General features: G+C 43.8%; 1 protein-coding gene across 2 annotated transcripts in view; it reads left to right on the forward strand.

Moving 5' to 3' along the window:
• The window catches only part of LSAMP (limbic system-associated membrane protein), a 1,012,183-nt gene that overhangs the window by 682,011 nt on the left and 308,714 nt on the right, over window positions 1-21,458 (forward strand). The window lies entirely within an intron of this gene.

The following is a 21,458-nucleotide window of genomic DNA, read 5'->3' on the forward strand; positions in this document are numbered from 1 at the left end:
TCTAAAACCCCCCCCCCCCCCACCCACACACCTAGCCCCTGGCTACTGTTTCCCTGGGAGGAGGCACAGGCAGTTTTGACAGACACTTATTTTTTTGCAATGAAGCATGCAAGAACATCTGGGGAAAGAAGGGGACTTCACAGTTGTCTGTAGCTGAGAAGAAAAAGGCAGCTTGGCGCAACTGACTTGGATGTCTTTGGCTGACAGATATCATGTGAGTTGTGCCTTGTGAATGCAGAACAGCCTGGTGCCTTCAAAGCACACCAGATGCAGAGGTATCAATTTCCTGGAAACACTGCTATTGTTCAGCTTCCTTCTTGTTATTAACATTATAGCCTCAGCAGGATATCTGGAAGTGAGATAGAGACACAGTTAGGGAAGGTTTGGGTTGAGCATGCTGGTTATCCAAGTGAAGGGTTTGCAGCCAAGCCTGTGGATGCTTGGAGGGAACTCGGTGTGGACTAGCCAGGACTGTGTTGTGCTAAGGCTCTACCAGAGGCAAAGCCCTCCATGCTCATGCACATAAGGGCTTAAAAATAGGCTTTTGCTTCAGCTCTCACAACTATGGGTCTGGCCCCCTATTGCCAAAGGGGAAATTGCATGGTATGGAGGAGGTAACAGTCTGTGTCCTCTTCCCCAAGTTCAATCACTAGATTCCAACACAGACCCTCAACATTAGAGAAGATTCACCCCAGCCATCAAGGGGTGATCAATCCTCAAATCTGTGAGGATTGCCAGATAGTAACAGATCCATCCTTTCCAGGCACAATTACCAAGTCAAATACAAAGGGATGCAGTCGCATCTCCATTGCAAACCCTGGGACAGGGAAATCCCATTTTTTTCAGATCTTTCCATTTGTTTTGTGCAGCACAAGAGGATACTTGACCATAGTAACAGAGCCTGAGTGCTGCTGCAGTCCATCTGTTGAGATGGTGACAACAGTGCATAAATGAAAGAAATCCACTGACATCAGAGGAGTGGTTTCCACTCTAATGGGGCTGAGGCCAAGGTGGGAACAGGGATCAGAGTCATACTGTGATTGTGGAGTGATTCATTTCCTCTGCCTGTGCCTCAGTTTCTCCATCTGTGAACCTGTTGAGGACATAGGTTTGTTAAGTTGCACTGTGTATTTGAGATTGCTGTATTGTCTGCAAAGGTGGTTGTAATCCTCAGATGTTGCGGGAGTGGGAAGGATTATCATCATTATTTCTGACAGGCAGCTATAATTCATCTTTGCTTGCCAGACCCCTATGGTAGTTTTATTGTGGAATGAGTAAAGGTTATTTAAGCCTGGGAATCATGTGAGCTTATTTGTTGTTGAGCCTGATAATAAATTGGATCCAGACAGTGTTGCCTGAGCTGTGCAAACAGAGAAAATTTTATGATTCTTAATTTAATTTGTGCTTTCGATTTCACACTATTTGTATTCTCTCAAAGTCTGGAAACACTTCTTCACCATTTGATCTGGACTTTTCCCATTTGATGAATGGTGATTATTTCCTTTTCTCCTTCCCTGAATTTTTTTTCTCTGTTTTGTATAAAATACAAAACAATGACTTAATAAAGTCAGTCTCTTGAAAGAAAAGCTTTTTTAAGTTATTTTAAGCTCCCTCCGCTGGAGGCTTCTGCAACAGCATTGGAGAATGAAGTAACCTGGGATAAATACCATTGGACTTGGTTATATGCTGTGCATTCCTGTAAGAACTATACAAAAGGAAGGTGGTGTTTATCTTTTCTTTAGGACCAGCATTTTCTGTGACAGGATCTTAAAGCATCTGACATACACTAAAGGCTTAACCCTCACCACAGACCTTTGGGAAGCAAATACAGTACTTTCAGGGCAAAATATATGGCTCCAGTTAAGAAGCAAGTTTAAGGGATGCACCAAGGAATAGGATGAAAGGAGAAATGCAGGATCACAGTGAAAGCTGCAGAGAAGTTTCTTGCACCATTTTGAAAGGACAGCAAACGTAGTAGCAGAAGAGAAGGTGGTATTGTTCAAATTAAGAAAGATAGGAAAAGGAATCAAATGAAAGGCTCACAGGATGGGATGGAATGAAATAATTCACAAAATGAAAACTCTAAGTATTCATCTCACCGCCTTTCCTCCCAAGTGTCACCACACGCTCTTCTATCTCATGCCTTCTGCTCAGAAGGATTTTCTAGAATCCTGTTGCATGCTTACCTGCAGTGAAGTTACTCTTGGAAACCTGCTGCTTGGAGCACTGCCCACAGTAATGTTACTGCAGGCCACCCTCCTCACCTCTGCACAGAGCCTTGGGAACCCTCCCTTGCAGGGAGAGCTTTGCAAAGGTGTGGGTGAGGGCACAGAGAGAAAGCTGCATCTCATGGTGGGTTTTTTCTGCATTTTTGCATACGGCTTCTAAGAGCTGTGTAATAAACCAGTATTGATGAAGGAGGTCATTTACCATTAACTTATTTATTTTCTGCAATGAGCTAATGTTTAATTAACGTGCAATAACTTTTGCGACCAAACGTATCCTTTTAGATTTACTATAGGGGACAGTTTGAAAATCAACTTAAGTGGCCAATGACTGCAAATGTATTTATTAAGGTTTAAACATGTGTATATGAGTTTGTGCTTATTTGCAGAGCTGTTAAACTACAGTAAATATGCTATTTGTCAATTGGTGGTTAATTAACATCCATTAGTTCTCCATTAAGAACACAGTTTGGTGTCTGAATTTCCTTGCATTAGTACTAACTTTGAATTAGGGCTGCACGTTTTCCTCTTCATACACCAGCACTTTTCAAAATCCAGTGCTACTCCTTGGACTTTACCTTGCAAGGCAGCAAATTAAAAAAGGGAAAAGTGGAATTTTATTGTCCAGTGTCACAGCTCCTGTTTAGGAACCAGGCAGCTTCCTTATTCACATATCTTCCTTCATATCTTCCTTCTTCCTTCATATCTTTCTCTCCCAGACTTTTGCAGCCAATGCAAGTTGTGGAGTTGTCCCAAGTGTTTAACGCCTTTGTGCCTCTGTGAGGGTTTAAGGAGACATTAGTGCACGAGCTGCTAAGGCCTGCATGGAGGATGCAGACGGGGCCAGTCGTGGAGGTCCTGTTTCATCGCAAAGAAAAATTCCAAGCTCGACGTTCCTGAGTGAAGGCTTTTGGGGGCGAGGTACAGGGAGTATCCCCTCTCAGCCGGCCGCTATGTCAGCAAACAACCACAAGGTGACACTGTCCCAGTACATTATTTATGTTTTGACAGAGGCACGTATATTAATACCTTTCACATAAAAGATGGTCCTAAGCATCAGCGTCTGCTCCCTGTTTCCTAACTGAGAATTAAAGATCTGCGGCAGGCATCGTGAACTTGTTAAATCCAAAAATTAGGGAGATTTTTAAACGACCTCAAATTTGAGATGATGGAGTATGTTGCTTACAGGCAGAGCTAGGCAAAGTCCTGTTTCCTTCTTCAGTTATGCAAATACTAAAGTATAGAAATATAGGCCGGAGAGGCTTTTTACAAGCTAGGCTTTTATCCAGAAACATTTATTTATTTATTCATTTATTTATTTATTTGAATGCTCTGCTTATTTGCTGAAATTGGTTTGGGATGGTTTCATTGAGTGAGGTTAAGCTGTGCTATGGGTATAACTCAGGTGTAGAGTTAATAAATGTTGGTGTAGACCTGACACACATGTGAATGGCTAACACAATGAGCATCTGGGAATGAGGCACCGTAATGTCTCTCAGGTTTTAGAGTCAGACATGGTATCAGAAGCATCTGTGGGGAAAAAAAAAAATTTGTAAAGTGCACTAAAATACAGGTAAAAAATATTTTTGTAAGAGTAGATTTGGACCTGATTTTCCCCAGGTTGATGTTTGTTTACATATGACTATCCTGGTTTACCAGGTCAGGTTTAAAGAGTTAACTGGGTTGTTTGTGTGTGTAACCATGAGTTACCAGCTGAACCTGATAGTGTTCAGTTGCCACATGCTCTCTGCCTGCAAACATCTACTTTGGTTTTAGCAACATTAGCTAAACTGGTAGAAATATTAACTGCTTCCTGTTGATTTCTCCCTCATGAACCTGCAGTCTGCCTGTGGTTTGTTGCTCTGAAATTATTAAAGGAACAGTCAGGGAAAACAACGTAACTTTAATCAGCTCAGTCTTGTTTGATCAATCATCAAAGTCCCCCCTTCAGCAGCCTTGTAGCTGGGGCCACCAAGATAAATTGTCCCAGTGTGTGTGTAAGGGGAGTGCGAGTGAAGCATTGAAACACTCGTGCCAGTTAAGGAAATGCAGTAAATATAAATGGGCTTTCCTAGAAAAGCACCAGCTTGTTCAAGCTCCTTCTGGTCCCATGCACATTTCCAGCCTCACTGGGAAGGAACCTTTTCAAGTGGTACTTGACATGGTAGCCAGGTGCCTTATCAGTAAGTATCTGGGTATGTCACCCAGCTTCTGGCAAGTTATATTAGCAGCTTTGGTTTGAGGTGAGACATCTCTAAGTAGCAATCATGACTTGTCCTCCTCTTCCCTGACAACTCTAGACAGGCAGGTCCTTGACAGAACAAATCTCTTAAGTGGGGAACAAGGGGACATGATGACCATATCAGCTGTGGGCATAAACCCAAGGTGGCAGCTGCAGCAGAAGCTCGCTCCTTTGGCTGCCTGTACACAGACTTGACCTGAAAGAACTCATCCCAAAAAGTCAAAGCTACTGTAGGATGCTTTACTGACTCATAGGAGGGGAGCTGGACTGGATTCTAAAGCATGAAATTGTCCATTGGGGCTGTTTGGTCTTACATTTACTTTGCTAAATTGTCCAGCCCTCCTTACTGCAGCAGTTCTTCCTGTTCAGGAGCTCAGTAGAGGCAGTGAGGAATGTTTTGATGATGTTTTTCTGCGGAATATCAGGATAGGTGGGCCCAGCCTTAGGGAAGGATGGGGACAGGCAGTGCCTAACTAATAGAGTTATCAAGTTCAGTGGGGAAACATGAACTACAGCTCCCAGTAGACATTCCCTTCCCACAGGCAGATGTATTGTTGAGAGACTCAAAACAAAATGCACTAAAATCAGAATGGCAAAACGTTTGGCTTCATTGAAAGTGGCAACATTTCCTAATCAACCTTGGCACTTTTTTTAAGCACTCTTGATTTTGGAAATTTAAAAAAAATATTTCAACTCTTATCGCTAATTTAGGATGAATACCTGTGATGAAGTTGTTGGAATTTTCCACAAGGAAAAAGTTCTGATTTGTTTTTTTCTGAGCTCAGCTTTAAAAATTGAGGTAGCTGCACTTGTTTCTGTGAAGTGCTTTGATATCCATGGATGAAAAGAACCATAGAAGTGCTAATTATTGTCATACTGGTTTTAATTATTCTGTCATACTGACGGAGCAACTGCCAGTTTTCAGCCAGCAATATTTTTTTACAAGATGTTGTCCAGTCCACAGTTTTCACAGAAACAGTCAGATACTTCTTTTTAATTGTTTTAAAAGGAAGAATAAAAGACAATCCTCTCCCTCCTCAGCAGCTGCTACAGTTCTCTGATGGAGGTTCAAATCTGCCTGCATTTGTACAAGATGTTAATGTCAGGATGATGACGAAGAGTGGAGAGATGGAAAGCTCCAATTGTTAGATATTGCAGAGAAAACAGGGGGAGGAGCTAGGAAGGGTGAGATGCTCTGAAATTTTCTCTCTACAGTGATTTAAAGTGAAAAATGTGCTTCCCAAAAATTCAGGAAAGGGGTGATTTTCACCTCTTTTCTTATTGCTGTTCCTGTTATTTATTTGAAGTACATTTTATTCTTTTTCTGGGAGGTACTGTATTTCCAGGCAGCTCAAACCAACTCAGCTGAACTGTGTAATTCAACCAGTTTGAAGAAAAACTTTGTTTACACAGCAGTATTACTGGCTCCCATGAGAGCTGTAGTTTAAAGGCCTCAGTGCTCTTATCTTTTCAGCCATTCTTCCTGGCTGTGCTACAACCCTCCTAAGGCATCACTTGCTTCACCCAAGGCCAGTGTCATGTCAGTGGAACCCCACTGGCTACACTGGAGGAAAGTGTTTATCCCTGCAAAACTACCCAGCAAAAATCAGGGTGGTTTCCCTAAGGTACTTCAGCAAAGAGATAGCACCTGGTGAGACAGTACTGGCTGGAGTTAAATGCAAAAGAGAAGATTTAGGCCCAGGCAAACAAACAGGCACGAGCTTATCTGTTGTGTTCTGTTCTCATGGCGGAACTATCAGTGCCATGATTTCGCTGAGGGAAAGGAACCATGCAGTGACTGACTGTTAGTGAGTGACCAGAGCTACAACCCAAATATGAACCAGGACATCTGTGGAAATGCTCTAAAGCTATTCATGCTACACAGCCATTCCCAAGGGATAAGGAGTTGCTACCTAGTAAGGACTGTCATGAGTGGGTAACTCAGCTCCAGGAGTGCCACATTTTGGAGGAGGCTCTTTCTGTCTGTGCAATTTATGGGAATAAGATGAAGATGTGCAGAAATCTTCATAATTGCATCATGCCAATCTACATAAAAAGCACTTGCAGGAGACACAACTGGCATTGGCATGTCACTCCCTCACTGTCATGGCTTTGTGTGTCCCTATGTCAGTAAACCTATCTAGGGCAAGCAGTGACTGTTCACGACTGACAATGGGCAGTTGGTCTCCAGAAAAAAAGCAACAGTGATATGCCTTTGGGGAAGAGACTTTACCCCCTGGTCTGGAAAATGACGTGTCAGACCACTAAAACACAAGAGACACTTTTTTCCTCCATTTGCAGTCTTTGTTTGCTTTCTGTTTGTTTCCAGCGATATAGTCTAGTTCCTCAAAACCAACATGATGCAGCAAATGGAAACCTAAGGGAAGTCTTAAACACCCAAGTCCTTTCACGCGTATTCGTTTTAGTGTTAAAAAAAATAAAAGGTCATTTATGTAAAAGCCTTTGATGCAGCAAGCCGTAATATTGTGTTGGGGTTTATTAATATGAAGCAGAAAGATTTTGCCTGTCACTGCAGTTACTACTCAGTTGTTGCCTGAGGATTATGAGGCTTTTAAACAGATAATATGCAGTTATTTTTCCTGTTCTGGAGAGAGCCTGGTGGTTCTCCATGTGAGTCAGCTGTAAAGCAGAGGAAGCACACACAGTGAATGTGTCACCAGGGCGTTAAGAGCTTCTTTTAGACTGTGATGATTGTTTGGTGCCTGACTAGGCACCTCTATGCCTCAACAGCTAAGTCTCTGGCCTCATCTGAGTGACTGTCCCACCTGAGCAAGTAAAACAGCAGAAGAAAAAATATAACTTTTTCTTTGGTGACTTGCATGGCGAAACAGCACAAAGGAAGAGATGAAAATATGGGGACTAGCCTTTCTCTGAAGGGGCAATCAATATATTTAATGTGCTGTTGTATCTCAGGGGCAGGGAATTTTCTTTTGGAATGAATGTTGAAAACCCAAACTGAAGTGTAAAAGTAGCTTGTAGACTTGGGGAGATTCTTAACAAATGCCACCATTTAGGAAAGAAAAATCAGAGTGGATTCACACAGGTACATGGATAGAGGTAGCATTTTTTTTCCTACCGTATGGTCAGAAGTCATGAACCACAGTGAGAAAATTTCAGGATGAGCCTCAGTTTGTCTGTGGGAATTGACACGCAGCAGTTGACATTCTGCCACCCCGCTGGGCACCTCCTTGTGCCCAGGGCCAGGTGCAGGCTATAAACCTTTGTTACTCGGATCGCCAGCACGAGGAAACGCGATGCTGAATGTGACACTGAGAGCCAAAGTGCACATGCAGCTCCCTGGCCTTGTAATCCTTTTGCCAAGAGTGTTTACTGGAGGAATGAAGAGATAGGAAGTATGTTACAGCTGCATCAGCAGAATGTCAACTTAGGATGGCTTTGCCAACATAGCTAAACCTTTAGGTCTTTCTCACGGGAGCTTTAAGGTGAAGCTGTCTTTGGGGGCGTGTATTAACAGCCTGATGAAAACAAGGCAGTATGATTTTAACATATGTTAAGCATAATGGCAAAGAAGGAGCTTGAGGTTTAACTAACTGATTTTTAATACATCATGGAAGCATACTGCCTTATTTGTGCTAAGCAGTTAATACACATTAGCTAGTTAAATACATTTTCTTTGCACTTCTTAAATCCCAGTATGAACAGAGCAAGTAAGAATATTTTTCTTAAAAGAACATTGATGCCAAGTTAAAATCCTAAATGCAGGCCCTGACTGGAATTTTCTGGGTTTTTTTATGAATATAAGCCTTACTGTGTGCTTTCTGTATTTTCTTTCGAGGATGTGTGATGAAGGAATAAGAAGAAACATTCCTACATTGGTTTTTCTTCTTTTCTTCTTATTGCTTATATTCCACATGTTGTTAAGAAATAATGAGAAAGCATTAATCATTTCTCTGGCTGGTCTAAGACAAAAGGAGAGAATCTACAAATCATACTGAATGCTTTGCAGGGTTTTTGAAACACTTCCTAGTCTTAAACTCTATTTCCCTTCGCCTTAATTTTCCAAAGTGTTGTATTCTGACTTAGTATTAATTGGAAGTAGTTGCTGTATTTGCCAGATGAGTCATCAAAACAGCTTTGTATCTTTCAGAGGGATGTTAGAATTTGGCAATCTCTTCCACTCTGGTGAAATAGTCAAGTGTTGTGGTTTAAGCCCAGCCAGCAACCAAGTATCACCTGCTGCTTGCCCACCTCCCCCTCACCCCAGTGGATGGGAAGAAGAATCAGGGGAAAAAAAAGTAAAACTCATGGGTTGAGATGAGAAAAGTAAAACTGAAACAAAGTAAAATATAATAAAAGTAGTAATAAAAAGAAGAGAGAGATAAAAACCTAAGAAAAACAAGTGATCCACAACTCAGTTGCTTACCACTCACTGACCGATGCCAAACCTGTCCCCAAACTGCAATCAGCCCTAGGAGCTGCAATCAGCCCAGCAACTGGGTAACTCCCCCAGTCATATATAAACTGAGCATCATATTCTGCAGTATGAAATATCCTTTTGGCCAGTTGGAGTCACCTGTTCTGTCCAGGCTTCTCACAGGTTTTGTGCTTCTCACTGGCAGAGCATGGAAAATTGAGAGGTCTTTGTCTTAAAGGAAGCACTAATTAGCAACAACCAAAACATCAGCATGTTATGAACATCATTCTCATACTGAATCCAAAACACAGAACTGTTCCCACTACTGAGGAAAAAATTAACTCTATTTCATCCAAAACCAGGACACTGAGGAAGACTAGAGCTATAAGCTGATGGAAAAAGTTGTCCTGAACTGCTGGATTCAGGGGATCAGGCAAAGTTAAGCAGCTTGTTCATCCTTTTAGGATTTGCCATTAGAGCTTCATTAGCTCGATAATAATATTCTAATCACAAAATGTTTCTCTATGTCTGAATCCCATCCATCTTTCTTATGATTATCCAAACACTTGTCAGCTTTATGGAAAGATAGTACAGGAACTACAAACAATGGACACCACCTTCACATTGTAAAAGCTCTTGACTGCAGAGCTAAGGGTCATCTGTCCAATACTGATGACACCTTGAATCTTTCTGTAGGGAGTTGAATACATCTAATAAACTAGAAGTATATTGCATATTCCCCAGTCATCAAGACATTGACTCTATGCTGGCCAATGTGTTCAAACACTTTTAAGATTGGCTCTGGAGAGTGAGGACATCTCTAGAAAGCTGAAGAACCATAATGGAAATGATAAAGAAGACTTAATTTCTGGGTGAAATGGGGAGGTTTTGCCCTTTCTGTCTGAGCTGATTTGGTTTATTTTCTTTTTGTAAACATTGCTTCCTGACAAAAAGACCACAGAGCTTAAAACTTAATATTTGTCCTATTCCATCATCCCAGTAAGCTGGAACATCAGGTATGCCAGTCTCACCTTGCTCATACTCACGCACACACAGAGCATGATGCTGTCACATTCCCCTTTCCACAAAGGACTGCACCCTGACCTTCGCTCACCAGTTTCTTTCCTTGCAGTGCCTGGTATATCTTTACATCCCCCACAACTCTGTTGAACTGTGTAGGTGAAGTGGGGAGAGTTCACCTTGTGTGAAACCTAAATCCTTTGTGCAACTCTCTGTGGCAGTAAGAGCAAACCAGCTTCCAGTCCAAAGATTTAAGCCGTTCCTGCTTTCCTGTGTATGAACAGAACTTCTGCTTCATGGGGCTTTCTCATTGCAGAGCTTTGAGGGACTGCAGGCATATTATATGTGGTGCTAGTGTCTTGCAGTTTCTTTTGGGTATTTTTGAGCATCCATGGCCCTTTCTCTGCTGCCATCAACTGTGCTTGACTTGCACAGAAAGAGCTATCCAGTACAGAGCCCTTACCAGAGTTACAGAAACATAGAATGTTTTTGAATCTCTTAGTTTTGAAGAGACCTTAAAGGTCATCTACTTCCAACCCCATTGCCATGGGCAGGGACACCTTCTACTAGAACAGGTTGCTCAAAGCCCCATCCAACTTACTCTTGGATACTTTAAGGGATAAGGCATCCACAGCTTTTCTGGGCAACATGTCCAGTGCCTCACCACCCTGACAGTAAAGAATTTCTTCCTAATATCTAATCTAACCCTACTCTCTTTCAGTTTAAAGCCATTACCCCTTTGTCCTATCCCTCTACACCCTCATTAAAAGTTCTTCTTCAGCTTTCTTGTAGTCCAGCTCAGAAGAATGTAAAAGCAGCAAGGACCATCCAGAGTTTTTCTGTTACCTCCGTAAACATCTTCATGATGACTCTCAGCATTCGTTTACAGACATTATGTTTACCAAAATACTTTAATTTCACTTCAGCTTCACTTGTGGTTCCCTTGTCTTTACTTGTGTGGTATTAGTGTAAATGCATTTGTGTGATGGTTTTCAGTGAGCAGTCAAGAGTCTTGTATCAGCAGTGGGACTCAATGGGCAAATATTTTCGCACCGGTATCCCTGCTGCTTTTCGAACCTTGACCGTTGCTTACAGATATCTGAGCCTTTAAGCTGTGGAATAGAGGCTGAAAATTTCAGCTGGTGTGAACAATGCATCCTCAGTGCCATCAGAGGTATATTGTGAACAAGGCATCGGCTTTTCATGAAGCACTCGGCAAACACTTACCAGCAGTGGACAGATTTGCCTCAGAAGGTCTCAAACAACAGAATGTGATCTGTATGGGATGCATTGCTTGTGGCTAGGAGTTTGATCAGTGTGGCTTCTCAGTGCCTGAGTTTTATTGTTGATTGAACAATGGCAATAAGAATGGCAATTTGTAATTACAACATATTCAGCTAGTGCAGATATTTCCCAGGGGAATATTCTCGTGCATCCATGTTTGTCTGAGGTCAGAGGAAGAAGCTTTTCAAAAACTTACTATAGTATGTGTTTTGTTATGTCCTTTAGTAGAGGAAAGGTCTGGAGTTAATCCATACTTCTTGAGAGCCAAATCTGTTTGAACCCCAGTACCCCTTTCTTGTTAGCTAAAAAATCCCTTTCTCCTCACTGAGCACATAACAGATTTCCCTGTATGGTCTTCATGTGCCTCTTGGCTCTGGAGGATTGGCTCAGCTTGTGATAGGACAGAGAGAGGACATATCAGCTCTCTCTATGGCATTGAGTTCTCTTGGATGGTTCTTTGGTGCGTACAAGAACACAGTATTTTATTTAACAAATACCAGTGACAGCAGAGCCCCAAACCACAGCTCTTTTTGTGGCATGTTATCTCTTTAGACTGGAGTCTCTTACTGGTGACCATACAAGCACTTTTGGGTGTTGGAAAGCTTTCACAGGTGAGTGGAGGTGTCCCATTGAACATCGTGATTGTGACAGAGGGAAATGGACTTAAGGTACCTGCTTGGCTCTTTCTGTCATGTGATGCAGATACACGTGGGCAGAGAGAGGCTGTAAGAATTTGGGCTTCCTGCTGGCATTGGTTCTTGCATTGTCCTGTGCAGAAAATGTTTCTTGAATAGGGACCTCAGTCGGAACACTGCTTTCACTTCATATTGTGTTCTAATAATATCACACAAGAGACATGAAATGGCTTTGATCACGGGGACTAAATGCCACCAAATATTCTTCTTCCTGCAGCCTTTTCCTTGCTACATTAAAAATTCATGGGCAATAGCAGCTTCTTCTTTTCAGGACTTAGCTACATCAGCAGATGGTGAGAGTGGGCAGGAATACCGGGGCATGTTGATGGACAGAACAGGGGTGTTCTGATCAAGCTGGGTGCAGGAGAAATTAGCACTTAATTTGCTTATGCTGTGTCTGTCTGAAGCCAGCCAGATTCACTGTTTGTTCCTCCCTTTGATGAGCAATGAGCTTACTGGAAAATTGTTGTAGTTAAGTTAAATTGACATGAATCTGAAGGTGTGCCTTAATTTCTGCATTTGCTTTGTTCTTTGTGTTGCACTGATTCTCCAGCCAAGAGCAGTTTACAGGGAATGAGAGCGAGAGGCAGACTTCAAGAAATTAAATCATAGCCCCACAGAAATCAGTGGCAAAGGTCCACTTGATTATATCCACCTGATTCATCCAAGGGGCCACTACGCGTCAAGGTTGCCTTTGACATCTCAGACACTGATAGACAATTTAAATGGGAAAATTCTTTGTGCTTTAGGCTCCTTCTTCCACAGAATCCTCATCACATCAGTAGGTAAACCCTTGCATTTGGCAGTAGAGTTTTATCACCCCAAGCCTATAGAAAGGTTTCCTGCCAGCTCCTTCATGCTGTACTCTCACCAGCTGAAAAATAGTAAACCATTTTTACCATTCTTTCTCAAAACTGTATGTGAAAGTGGTTGTCTTACCAAAAGCTCCAAAGCAAATCTTTGAGTGACTTGGAGCCCTCCATTTTACAAATTCAAGCCTTCCCTGGATTCCCACTGATGTCTGGCAAACACAGGGTGATTCCTTGCAGACTGAAAGAATAATGTGAAAAGGTGTTACGGACAATGATTTTGACTAAAAAATAGATTTTCCTGGAGGACACTTGAGGTAGCCTCACCCACAAGTGCGATAGGTGTGGTATTTGGAGTTCATCTTCCAGTCCATTCCTCTATCAGAGGGCAAGTAATGAAGCATGTAAGTGCCCTATTCAGAGCTCCATCTCTTCATCAAAGGTTTTCTTTGGGTCTTTTCTTATTGTCTTGTTCCAGTCTGATCCAACTTCAGTGATTTTTTTTTTCACATCACTTGCCTTTGTTCAGCCAGCTGCTGTAGTGCTCTGACCAACCTGCTCTTTATCCTTCCCTGATCTCTGCCTGCTGGAAGAAGCTAGCAGGTTCATTACATTATTTTAAAAAATACTGGTGTGTTGTATAAATTAAGAAAGTAATAAAGTGTCACTGAAGGCCAGAACAATGCACAGCCCCCACGGGTTTCACAGGAAGCAATGCTTCCGCTCCTGTGTGGGTTGTGGGCTCTTTGTTTCATAAAGCCCTGCCAGCTGCTGGATCTAACAGGTTGCTGGAGTTGAGTAAATTGTCTGTGTGTCTGTGTGTGAGTGTGTGCATTTGCTGGCACTTCATGGTCTGAGCCAGGTCAAGTCCCCACACAGATTTTATGTCCCTTCAAGACAACACCTGCTTATTCTCACTCTTGCCTGGAAGGCCTTTATAAATGGCACCCCTAGACCTCTGTTTTAGGGAGCTGTTTCAGGATGTGTGCATCCCTCATCCAGCCCAGCCTTAGCAGAGTCATAAGCACTGGTTCAGGGAAGAATTTCTGCCCCTTAAAAGGTATTGCTTTTCCTGAAAGATATTGCTTCATCCGAGCAGTTTACAAGTTTGTCCACAGTCAGGTTTGTTTCACTTTATCCACATTGATTTAAACATGAGTTGGGATTAAGTGGAATCAGGGAGGTTCTGAGATGAGGAGGTGCTGCTGCTGCAAGGGGTGAAGCCCACAGGCCATACTGCATGGCCACTGCATCTGAGCACAGAACTGGAGGTCCCTCCATCCTGTCTGATAGAACGAGTTGCTGGAATCACCTCCAGCAAAATGCCTCCTCTCTGAGAAGTTTCCTAATTTCTGCACCTCTTGGTGGGCAGGTCCTCTGTTGTTCCACCCCTGCTCCTATTTCTGGCTTTCCTATGCTTAGACTTGGACCTAAAGTGGTCACTCCTGGCCCTACTTCTTTGCTATCTGGCCTGTATCAAGGACAGTCATATTAATCTTGCATCTGCCAGCTCTCTTAGAGGCTGCTGAAAACACCCTATTTTCCTCTCTGGCACCAGGTGTTGGGCATTTGTGGCAAAGTATTGAACTAGGAACAAAAGTGGTACAAAGTGAGACTCAAACAGGTACAACATAATATTTCAAGGAGATAGTATTTAACAATAGGTAACCATTTAAGCAGACAAAAGCATGATTCAATTCAGTAGCTGGATGATAAAGGAAATAACATTTGTGTTTAAAACAACATGAAAAATTCTTAACCTGGTGTGGTAATTAATCACTGAACCCAAGAAGTGGATGAGTTTCTGTGGCTTGAAGCAGGCAGCTGGATAGGATGATCTGAGAAGTCTCTTCCAGCTTTAAAATGTATGAATATGACATGGCCTGACAGAAATGGGGCATGGGAGCAACCTAGGAAAGGGAGAGAAACTTGAAAATATCAGGGTGAGAAGTTTAGAGGAGAGTAGTAGAGAGATGAGAAGAAAAGCTGAAACATTAAAAAGTTTGTGCTGAAAGACTAGGCATGCACTAACTCTATATGCTGGTGCAGAGACAGGCCTGGCCTGTAGCCTGTAAGGATGGTATTAACTGGGCCTGTGTCTGTGGGACATTTCTCCTGGCTTTTTTATCTTGAAGATCTGGACATGTTAAAGATGTGTTTTCTTCATTTTCAGACCTGACCACAGTGAAACGAATGGAAGTGTTTTCAGAAGCTTGAAGTCAGGCAGGTCACAGTTTCAAAGGAAACCTTCTCCAAATTTTTGCATACAAATTTCTCTTCCTGTTTGTTTCATGTGAGGCTTTCTGACAGTGCCTTGGGTCCTGATAGCACCAAAAAACTTGAGAATCTTTCTTGTCTTGCTGCAGGCCTCAATTTAAGTTTCATAAAAGCTATGTTGGAGCTGTTGTAAAGGACAAGAAAATGCATGGCACAACAGCCTGCTGCACTCTGTTCTTCACAATAAAATTAACTCTCTGGTAATGATGGATATGTAGCATGTATCATTTCAACAAGACTTTGGGGCTCTCTTCAGAATCATCGCTGTCAGAGTGATTATGCTCATTCATTAGCGTTGTGTCGGGAACTCCATGCCAGAGCAGGTCATCGAATACGCATCAGGGCTCTGCAGGATGGGTTTGACCACCTCTTAGTTGTATAGAATTCCTGTCTGCAGCGATCTATGTCCCTTGCAGCTGCCAGGCAGTTGTTTTGGGGCCTGTTAAGGAGTACGTTGTAAATAGGTCACGCTTGGCATGTTCTGTAGATTGAGTCTTGCAGGGGCTTTCGGTAGAGTAGTGTCAGATCGTGTCAGATCACCCTGCAGCCTTCGGTGCTTCGCTCTGTGTGTACGATTGGAAGCTTATGTGAGGATGTCTGCCATGGAGCTGTAAACTTTGACACGCCCTGAGAGACAGGACAATTTTAAATGGTTAAATTCGGTATCTGCTCTGAATGCCCTCAAGAGAAGATTATGTCTCTGAGGGCAGAGGGAGTCAAGGGAAATTAACTTTTTATGCCTTTGTGACTGCTTCATTAAGAAATTTACCCAAATTCACTGAAGAATTCGGACTGTCCTCCTAGAACTTCCCAACCTTTGGGTCATCTCTCTGCTTCTGTTTTGAGAGGGACTGTTAACCACTGCAGTCACTTGCAAAGTCAATCCTAATTACTTTTGCTGAGAGCAGTTAATATTCACTGGCACTGGGAGGAAAATTTCTGGGGGATATTCGGACTAAGCAGATAGAGTTACTGCTTTCCTGTGGGGAAGTGGATTATTTAAGGACATGTAGGGTTGAACCCTGACTCTGCCTGACTCATCAAGTGTTATGTGACATTGGTGAAGCAACCAGTCACTGCCAAATATAAAGAGATTTTGAAGCTGTCCTCAGTGGGAGGTATGGACTGCTGGTCTAGACTTGCATGCCTAACTCCTATAGTCACATTTAGAAAACACAGGTTGACGTACTACCTTGTTCCTGCAAGAAATGTCAGAACTGGGATCAGCTATTCCCCTGCTTCTGAAGCTATGAGCCAGCCTTTCTTGTGGGAACAGGTCCCACAGTTTCCCACTGGGACTGCTGACTGGGCTGGGGGATGGCAGGCAGCTTGGCCCCCTGCCACACAGCAGCACTGGCTGAGCAGCCTGGCCTCCAGTGGTTTCAAAATGATTTGACACCCTCTGGCAAACAGCAGCTGCAGAGTCCAGTTGCGAGGTGTTGGTAAGGAAGTCACTAATGGCATGTGATGTTTCAGGGAAAAGGCAGTGCAATGCTCTTGATGCTACTGATGACCTTTATTCTTATATTGTTTTATTTATGTTAGACTGGAAGGGTAACTTTTGTTTTAAGTAAAAAATGAAGCACTCTCTTTGTCTTGCCCCTCTCAAGTAGGAAGGACCCTTTTACAAATGAGTCTGTAGTTCTGTAAGCACTTGCTATGATAGCAAGCAGTAATTAAGGCCACAAACCATCTGCAGTACTAATTCTTTAATTCTGCGTGGTCATACTGATGAAAAAAAGGTATCTTTAGGCTACTATTTTCCTCCTGCCCAGCATTCAGATTTGGTCTTTAACTAAAGGTGAAACATCCCAAAAAGTCTGAGCACAAAATCTCTTCATCCAGTCAAACAAGTTTTTTCTTTCAAAGGTGATAAACACAGTTCTCTACCCATGCAGCACAGAAGATGAACTTCACAACTTGTGTTTAGCTGGTGGAAACCAGCAGAGCTCTTCTGACAGCGGTGGTGATATGTCAGCTTACAGCAACTGAGAACCTGACCCTTGATCTCTAAATTGTCCACACCGAGGAGATCAATTGTGAAACCAGATCAATTGCATAGTAACAAGGTTACAAATTGGTGAAAATCAGCTCTTGTTCTCGTACAGGAGGGGGTTCTGTTACAGCTCAGTCACCACGCTTAGAGAGAGGTGTTGTGCGTGCATGTTATCATCCACAGTTATGGCCTAGCTGAGTGCTCTCAACACAGTAAATTCTTCTGCCTAATGAGGTCCTTACTTCACAGGAGGCTTGATCTTATTGCATTACATGTCTGCATGTTAGCCTTAGCTCTAAACTGGCTCTTTTTTTCAGCATCAAAAGCCAGTTTAATTTTTAGGCTTGCAAAGTATTCATAAAAACCATATACATGTTTTTTTTCCTCAAACTGCATTTTTTTTCCTATAATAAGTGCTTTGTAAGTTTGAGTTTCCATCTTTCTTCTAGCCCTGCTTTTCCTCCTTTTCTTCTACTCCTGTGGCTCCCTGTATCCTAGGGACCAAAGGAGAATGGAACATTACTGCTTAATTGCAGTGGGATGCTGTCCTTGCACATCAGAGCAGAAACGTGTGCATGTAGGAGCTGCAGGTATGGGAATGAAGAGAGGAATGAGAGATCACCACTGTCCTTCCAAGGTCCCCAATCTTCCTTCCCATGTGGTGAAACCCCTTTGGCTCTTCCTCGTTCCTCTCCATAACTCCTCTGCCAGTGCGACAAAATTGCATTTTCTCTTCATGGCTGAGAAGCTTTGAGCAGGCTCTGCTGCATTGTGCAGCAGTGTATCTTGACTAAAGATGTTATAGCTCACAAAACATCATATGTTTTCGCTCATTGTTGCGGATATCCCAAATAAAGTCCCTACGTGCCTTGACTCTGCTGGAAGAGCCACTGCAAAATCCCCTTAAAACTATTGTGTCAGTCATGATAGGGTCTGGTATTTTTCAGAAATGCCTTTTTCCTGATTCCAGCAATATTTGGGATAAAGTCACCAGTTTCGGTGTGGCTGGTAGCAAGTGAAAGTCAAGTGAGAACAGTTCCATTTTGTGGCTGTTTGGTGTGAGCTGATGAGCCTCACTTCATCCTAGAGGGCAGCCCTCCACATCATACAGATGGTTGTTGCAGTTGGAATTGAGTGAAGTTCATGGATCGCTCTTTGCATTTAGCCACCTCAAATGCAAAAAAAAGCCCCACTCCTATTTGTGGATAGAGTCCATGCTTTCAGTGTCTCTTGGCTCCCCATGAAAAGCAGATGGCACTTCAGGCTTTCACAATGTCAGTTCCTGAGCTGCCACACAGGTAGGCAGAGGTGACCTGAGCACCTGTCCTAGGGCACCTCAGCATATCTCAACACATCTCCTGCCCATCCAGGACCAGCGTGGAGGTTCTCTCTTTTAGCTGGCCTAAATATCCACACTGGGATGTCTTTAGCCCATTCCCCTCGAAGCCAGTGAAACTAGGGATAGCCAGGCTGCCTCAGCTCATGCTGCTGTTTTCCTCCCAGCTTGTACACAAACAAATCCTGCATCCATAGCGTGGAAACGCAGGTATGTTCCTGAGTCTGCCATCCAAACATTTCTATCATGTCTCTGGTTGTGCCCTTACAGCCTGTGCTCATCAGAGTGTGTTGCTCTAGGCCCTGTTCCCTTTGAACAGGGTTTAAGTGTTTTGCATTGGAGGGGAGTGAGGTACCTGTAGGGCTGGGCTCATGCTGCTCCGTCCATTCCTTTCTGCATGGTGACAAAGTCTGGTCAGTCAGGCTTGTCCTGCCAGTCCTGCACCCACCAGGAGCATTGATAAATGGCATTAAAAGGCTGCAGTATGGATTTGTGGTGGCAATGCTCTGACTGTTTACCTGAATTTTTCCTCAAGTTTTCAGAAGGTAGGAAAGTTAGGAGCCAGACATGCTGTTTCGTTATCTGCTTCCAGCAGGGGGAGATGAGTCCAGAGAGTTATTTCTTCTGGGAACACATACAAAAATAACATTATTTATTTTACTCATGAGGCGGTCTCCTAGGATTTGTGTGATTCGTGCTTGTTTGGCCTTTTACACCTATGCAACCCCTTCCTTTTGCTTCTGTACACTTCTAAAAGCAAATAAGACCTATCAGCTTTAGGGTTTGGTTTTGTTTTATTTTTCACAATGTTTACAAGACCCTCAGGGGAATTTCTTCCTCGTCTCTCTGTTTATTATAATTATTATTATTATTATTAAATAGTTATGCTACAGTGGTTCTAATGAGGATTGTATAAATGTGTAAGAAGATGAAGTCATCCCCTGTACTGCTATATCAGCAGAGAGGGGCCTCTGAGTCCTCTGTGATGCACCTCTCTTGGTAGGGAGGCATAGCCACATGCAGTCCCACCTTGAATCAGGATCTTACTGGAGTCTGGAGACAGGATTCCCTCTTTCTCCCTCCCTGAAACCCCCTCTGTCATTCTCTGTATAAAACATATTGGTGCCACTTTCTATGAACTATATTTAACTAAGCATTAAATTTAGATTTAACTGGATAGTTATTGCCTCCTAAGTAAATACTCTGAGATAAGGAAATATTTAGCGAGCTCTAGCAGTAGGGTGGCAGATGCTTCTTGCATTGCATAATAGTTAATCTTCGACAAATATGTTTTCCTTACTCCACGAGCATTTAATTAACATACAATAGCTCTTATTAAACGTAGATAAAACATACATGGGAGACCCTTGTAAAAAGGATCCATGCAACACTGGCTTCCAAAAGGGGTGCATTTCGTTCACTGGTAACTTCATATGGGACCAGGTCTTTTAGCTGTACTCAAAGTCTGTCACAGGAGTGCAGATGTTTCCCCTTGGTGATGCCCCTCTTCTGGAGTGCCAGCAGCCTGATGCTACTCTGTCCCTTGCACTCTCCTTCATCCTAGAGTGGTGGGTCAGCAATCAGGTGTCAGCAGCATGGTCTTCTCCAGAGGAATATCCTTGTGGGGTGGCATCTGTCCCTGCAGTAGCTTGGGAACACTGAGTGTGTGGATTAACCCCTTTAGCTCCTCATTCCTCTCCCCCTCTGGTGCTATCCATGCCAAGTCTACTGCAGAGGAAAAGTCTGACTCGCCTCACTCCTTGGCTTGAATACAAAGCAGTCATCTCTTCTTGCTGCTGCATGCATGGCACTGGAGCAGCAGTGTCATGACCTTAGTCCTTAATTTGTGGGCCTTTAACACTTGCAGGGATTGTTTAAGTACCCATAGGCAGTGCGGCCTTTCCATACCAAGGCTGCAGGGGCCAGTTTCTAGGAGTTCAGAAAGCAACTGGATGTATTCCTGGAAGAAGAAAATCATTCAAATACCATTAACTATAAAGGCAGTGCCACTGGCTGGGGACATGCCTTAGCTATAAATCACTAGAAATAGATAAGTGCCCTGGAGCAGTACCACTGCATGCTTGCCTTGTGCTTGTGAGCTTCACCAGGCATTGGCTTTAGGCTGCTTGGAGACAGGACCAAGGGTTAGAGGGACCTTTGATCTGGTCCCACACGGCCATTTCTATGACAGTGACATTCCTTATGTCTCTTCAGTTTGTGTGCACGAGGCTGCAGGAGCAGAGGTGAAGCAGGCAGTGTACAAGATCTGTTTTTTCCCTTCCTGCACACACATGTAGCAGTGCTGTGACCACACAAGACAGCAACTCTCAGCCGAGTTAACCCCATGGCTTTTCTTGCACCTGATTCTCTGGGCCCCTCTCAAACCTCCCCTTCCCCTTTGCATTCCCGTCCCAGTCCTGCCGTGCTTTGGCCGCAGAAGGGTTACTACACTAGTGAAGCATCCCTAGGAGCAGTTCTGATCCCTCCCGCAGGCAGAGATCGGGCTGGTGGAATGGCAGGCAGGCATCAGCAATAAAACATACAGCTTATTCCTTTCCATTAATTTAATCTCCCTTCTCTTTGCGGCGGCGGTGGGCTGCGGGCTGCGGGAGCGTTCCCGGGTGGGCAGCGCTGCTGCCGGCGGGCGCGGGGCTCAGCTGCGGGCTCTGGCAGCCGGGAGCACAGGCCGAGCATTCACACCGCGGGCAGCTCAATGCCGGCATTGTCTCCGGTCCGTCGCTCCGAGGCTGGGAAAGGAGGTGGGGGGCGGGAAGGGCTGACTGGAGAGAGGTGGGAGGGAGGGATGTACAACTGTTTATCTGGCGAGAGGAAAGTCTGAGACGGGAAGAAGCAAGGTTTGAGGCTGCAGAGGCAGTTGCCAAGGATGCTGCTCTGTAAAATCAGCTAGCGTGTGGCTTCAGGCCCCTAAGCCAAGTTGTTTGCACTTTTGGCCACGGACCCGTTTTCCTCACTATTTCATCCTGAGAATATTGGCCGTACCTTCCTCCGTCCTCTCTGCCCTACTCTCTGTGCCTCCCTCCCGCTCAGCAGCTCCCGGCTGCTCCTGCCTCCTCTCTGCTTCCCGCTCCAGTTCCCCGCTCGCGCTCCCCTTCTCCTCCTTCCTCCAGCCCCCTCTTCCTCTCCCATCCCCTTCCCTCTCTGTCTCTCCCTCCCTCCC

The sequence above is a fragment of the Corvus brachyrhynchos genome, unplaced genomic scaffold (assembly GCF_000691975.1).
Source record: "Corvus brachyrhynchos isolate BGI_N302 unplaced genomic scaffold, ASM69197v1 scaffold3, whole genome shotgun sequence".
NCBI lineage: Eukaryota > Metazoa > Chordata > Aves > Passeriformes > Corvidae > Corvus > Corvus brachyrhynchos.